At 38.7% G+C, this 5,100-nt stretch overlaps 1 long non-coding RNA gene across 1 annotated transcript; it reads right to left on the bottom strand.

The window, feature by feature from the left end:
* Positions 1–206: 206 nt before the first annotated feature.
* LOC128113253 (uncharacterized) lies at positions 207–4,444 on the bottom strand. Its single transcript, XR_008219397.1, has 3 exons — positions 2,431–4,444; positions 1,094–1,235; positions 207–339 (listed from the first exon to the last, which is right to left on the bottom strand). It is a non-coding gene; the product is annotated as an uncharacterized LOC128113253 (long non-coding RNA).
* Between the last annotated feature and the right edge of the window lie 656 nt (positions 4,445–5,100).

The following is a 5,100-nucleotide window of genomic DNA, read 5'->3' as shown; positions in this document are numbered from 1 at the left end:
CTGCCTGCCATCTTGGACGGTATTGGTGACTGCCTAAGTTGCTGTTCAGAAAAAAAAAAAAAAAAAAAAAAAAAATAACAACAACAAAACTGTTTGGGCATGTACCAAAGCACTAATCATTACCTCTGTGTGGTAAAGGAACACGTGACCTCAATTGTCGCCTTTACATCCTGCATTCTCCAAATGTTCTGCAGTGATGAATTACTTTCATGCTCAAAAAGAAAGTTTTGGGTTTGTTTTTTTTACATATATATCATTTACCTTATCCTGTGTTTCTCCCTTAGTATATTATTTCTTCTCTTTTCCAGACGCAGCCTGATGAGAAAGGGCTTTTTTTTTCTACAAAGAAAATTAAAATCTAAAGATGAAATTTTAAGAGAAAATGTATTTTAAAGATTTTTCTAAAACCTTTTACAACATAAACAGTCTGATTTAACACTATCTTACAGCACAGGAAAAAGAAAGCAAGTGATTTATTGATGATATAATATATTTGTATTCTTGTGGTACCATAAGAATTATAGAACTAAAATTTAGGTTAAATATAGATAATTTTATGGTTAAATTTAAACAATGCAAAACTGAGTTAAAAAAAAAAACGTAACTCACCACCACAAATAAGGGATGCCAGGAAATGGGGAACTGTGTCTTAGATACAGATGTTCTTTAGCTGTGGATAAGTTTTCCCACACGCTACCTCCTGCCATGCTTTGGTTACAAGACATAGGTCCTTCTGCATTGGTGGGGTATATCTGTCTTATTGGTCTCACTCTACCTGGGAAGTATGTGTCCTTCAGAGTGTACTCTCTATGTTGTGTTGAAGAGTTTGAAAGCCACTTTCCTTTTCTGTGTCTAGAAGTATCAAAACCCACTGCTGTATATTTGGATTTCTTTAGTGAGAAATCTACAGGCCTCTGTCACTGATTTCCTCATTATAAAAATCCCCACATGAGAACTTAGTAACTAGAGTTTACTTCCAAAAATTAGAACATAAGGAAAAAAGCCTACAATAAGCTAACATTCCACACATATTAATACAGATACACTCAAAAGGGAGATTAATAACAAGTGTTAGAGAAATTGGAATACTCACACTCATACATTGCTAGTGGGTATGCTGTCAATATAGAAAACAATAGTTTCAAAAATACTGTTCCAAAATTGTTTGATAATTCCTCAAAATTTTCCGCATAGAATTTCCAAATGATTCAGAAATTCCATTCCTGTCTACAAACCTAAAAGGAAAAAAAATTATACAAAGACATGTATTTAAATGTTTATGGTAGCATTATTCATAATAGCTTTAAAAAGTCGAAATAACACAAATGTCCACTAACAATGTTGTAAATCCATACAATGATATATTGTTTGGCAATAAAAAATAAAGAGGAATAAAGAGGGATGGTGAAATGGTCTAGTGGGTAAAGGCATTTGTTGCCAAGTCAGGTGAACCGAGTCCCTGGGACACGTGATAAAAAGAAGTTGTTGTCATCTGACCTCCACACATACAATGTGGCATATGCACATGCTTTGTTACTTCATTTGCAAGAAGTACCCTTAGCACCCAGTTTCAACCTTGACATCAGTCCCCAATTTTAGAGAAAACTGGATCTTCTTGATAGAAAGATTTATTCCATGCTTATCTACGACAATATGGACCCGAAAGCAGACTCTGTGATCAAGAGTGTGGGAAGCTGACATAAAGCTATCTATGAACACTACCCAAGGCTCATGAAAAGTGATCCACGTAAGTTTTCTGCTATATCATATGTAATTACTTCCTCTCTTCCCTTCCATCACTTTTAACCTTCAGTCTAACAGAGACAAACAAGTTCACAAAACACCTCTACACAGTGTTCAAGACAAATATTTCTTAGTATATCTTCAGAATTCTTTTCTGATCTCCCTAGGTCAAATTTACTTATTTACCATTCCTGTTCTATAATCTCAGTAAGCATATACTTTTAGTCCTAATCCTAATCAAGTCAGAACTCCTATGTTATATAGAAAATATTATAGAGTTTAATAGTTCCTTAAATCTGTGGGAAGCACTCCACTTCCTCTGTGACTTGCTCAGAAAGCAAAACCTCCAATAAGGCACAAGCGAATCTTAAACTCTTTCTTGGAGGATGTAAATCGTGGACCAGAAGTGAGAGATACAGAAGAATAGAGAAGGAAAGGCGAGCCAACCCACCATCATTCGCTCCTTCATTGTGACTGGTTGCTCAGCTGCACAGAGTAACCTGAAATTTTGTACAGAAAGGGCAAGCATTTATCCATGAGCTCCCATTACTGATGATGTTGGGTCAGCTCTCTGCACAATGATCCTACTGCTGGATTGGATTGCTTCCCTGTGATGATGGTTTTCCATTTCCTGACTATCCTATACATGGAAAGTTAGAGTTAACACCTTGATTAAATTCAACTTACATATTTTTGTCTAGAATTTATCCTGGGTGAAATCATTTCTTAGCACTCAGTCACGTCAGGACACACTTCCAGCTGATTGACAGGTACAACAGCTGACTGCTGGGTTGCAGTAGTGGCCTGCTCTCTTCAAAAAGCCATTCTAAGTTTCCCCTTGAAACCAGAAAGACATATGGTTACACTGGGATGATATAAATGTCAATTGCTGTTGTGTAGACGTTTCCTCTGAGATTAAAGCGTTCCATCCTGCGGGAAGCTCTCGGTACAAAGTATGTAACAAGTCATATCATTTACCTTCAAAATTTTTCATGCTTACTGTATGTGTATGAGTATGGACCTCAGAGTACAACCTGCTGGAGCCAGTTCTCTCCCTGCACTGTATAGTTCCCAGGGATGAAACTCAGGTCATCAAGGCCAGTAGCAAGTGCCTTTCCCTCATAAGCCATCTGGCTAGCCCACATACCAATTTTCATTGCTGTAGTTGCCTTATTATTACAGGGAGGTAAACAACTCAAAACGGCTTCAGGAAGTCCCTGAAACTAACCGGACTCAACAGGCCCCTCCCTGATAGAGTAAGCAATAAAAGCTGAGAGCCCCTCTCTGGCCTTAAGAACTTGAACTGCAGTGAAGACTCTCAGCTGCCTGGAAGAGGCCCAGACCAACTGAGGCACCTGAAAGGGACACTCTCCAACCTATTGAGCTACCTGTAGGCTGTGCAGTGTGCTCCAGGTCCCCAGCTTTGTGAGCTGTCACCCATGATGCAGCTGTCTTTGAATCATATCTGCTCCTGTAAGTAACCCCTCACCCATATTCCTGTAAGTAACCCCTCACCCATATTCCTGTAAGTAACCCCTCACCCATATTCCTGTAAGTGACCCCAATAAAACTCACTGGTTCACCAAGTTGGACTTTGGTGATATCTTACTTTGGTCTGCTGTGGGCTCCCTATCTGGGGTGAGTAGACATGTGTATTGTGTTCCCCAGGAAAAGTTTTGTCACACAACAATTACCTATCAATCATTCCCCAATGGCATTCATATCAACTGTCATTCAATCATATTTAATAAATCTTACACTGAATATTGTTCAGTGTGTAAAGGTATACCAGAGACATGTGGGGATATATTTCTCATCTCTACTCTCCTTAATCCCACTCTGGTTATTGGATTTTAGGTGGCCTCCAAGAGACTGAGATTAATCTGCATAACACAAAAGGCTGCAAATAGTTCTGCAACCTGAGAAAGTGTTTGGCGTCTTTCATCCTATTAATAAGTAAGTTGTGGATCCAGTTGTTACTTCCCAAATACAAAGGGGAAATGCATTTTCCTGCGTGTTAGTTTCTGAAACATTCTCATTCATTTGTTGGCTAATTCTTGCCAAACTACTTTGTGGCTTTGGTGATAATTGGTTGTATCTTGGCGCAAGAGGCTGTTTCCAAAATCATAAAGGAAAATTAGGCTTTGGTACCTAAACTGGACTTGTCTATAAAGATGATGTTGACGATTTCAGGAACTAGAAAATGTTTACCTTCTGAGAGCTCCTTAAATCCAAATCCTAAACAGACACTGGCCCCTTTTCCATTATTGCTTATATCGAGAAATGAGGCTGCCACCACTCACTCCATCATGTGGAAACACAAGAATGAGCCTTGTTTCCTCTTTTCCCTCAGTCTTCAAACCAGCTAACAGAACCTGTCCATTCTACCTATTCACGAGCTCTTGAAAACAGCCCTTTCATCAGTGCCCAGTACCTCTGTATCCATCTCCACAGATCAGGTGGGAAGGGCATTCCAAAACACAAAATGGCTCCACTGCTTTCCCATAGGCTTTCCTCTGGAAAAACCAAAGCATCCATCATGTTTGCAAGAGCTTATATAATGTAGACCACCAGCTTCTCCATTGACCTCAATTTCTATGTTTCTCCAACTCGGTACTTTGGTCATTAAAACTTCTCGGGGTTTTTTGAATGAGTCCTTTCTTAACTCCTAAGCTTCATAAATCTATCATCTCTTCCAAAAAAACACCACCATCAGACACTTCTCATAACTGGCAACCCCTCCACACACAGGACTTCTAAATCCCACTTAAAGAAGGTTCCTCCTGGTTCTCTTTATCGCTATTCACTGTACTTATTGAATAGCTGCCTTCTCTTTTATACTACAATCTCTATACAGGCTCCAACTGGATTTCCCATCTTTCTTTTTCCTCATAATGTACCTCAACTGCAGAGACAGCAGAAAAAAATATATTAAAAGTATCTTACTTATACTAGTAATTACAGACCTATTTATTTACCCTGGCAAACCAAATTAAAATCCATTTTTTAAAAGGGAAGGAATTCTCAATATGAAAGTGTTAGTATATGTAAGGCGTCTACTGATTTATTGATTTAAAAGCTGGGATAAGGTCAGTTTGGTGGCTCGGCAGGTTAGGTCTCTTTGGCATCAAAGTGGTAAAAGGAGAAAGCGACTCCTGTGAGTTATCCTCTGACCTCCACACATGCGCTGTAGTAGCATGTGCACTCACAACACATAAATATGATGAAAACTGGAGTGTTTCCTAAAATTACCTCAGCTTTGCTATGTTTTCTGGAACAGCCTCAGAAATGGAAATGATAATATATACGTGTGCTGCAAGATACAGTTAGGGAAAATATTGGTGGCATAGTTCATAT

Source organism: Peromyscus californicus, unplaced genomic scaffold (genome assembly GCF_007827085.1).
Source record: "Peromyscus californicus insignis strain IS unplaced genomic scaffold, ASM782708v3 Scaffold_18__1_contigs__length_77618521, whole genome shotgun sequence".
Taxonomy (NCBI): Eukaryota; Metazoa; Chordata; class Mammalia; order Rodentia; family Cricetidae; genus Peromyscus; species Peromyscus californicus.
The sequence above is the reverse complement of the archived record's forward strand: the minus strand, read 5'-3'. Positions and strand labels throughout refer to the sequence as shown.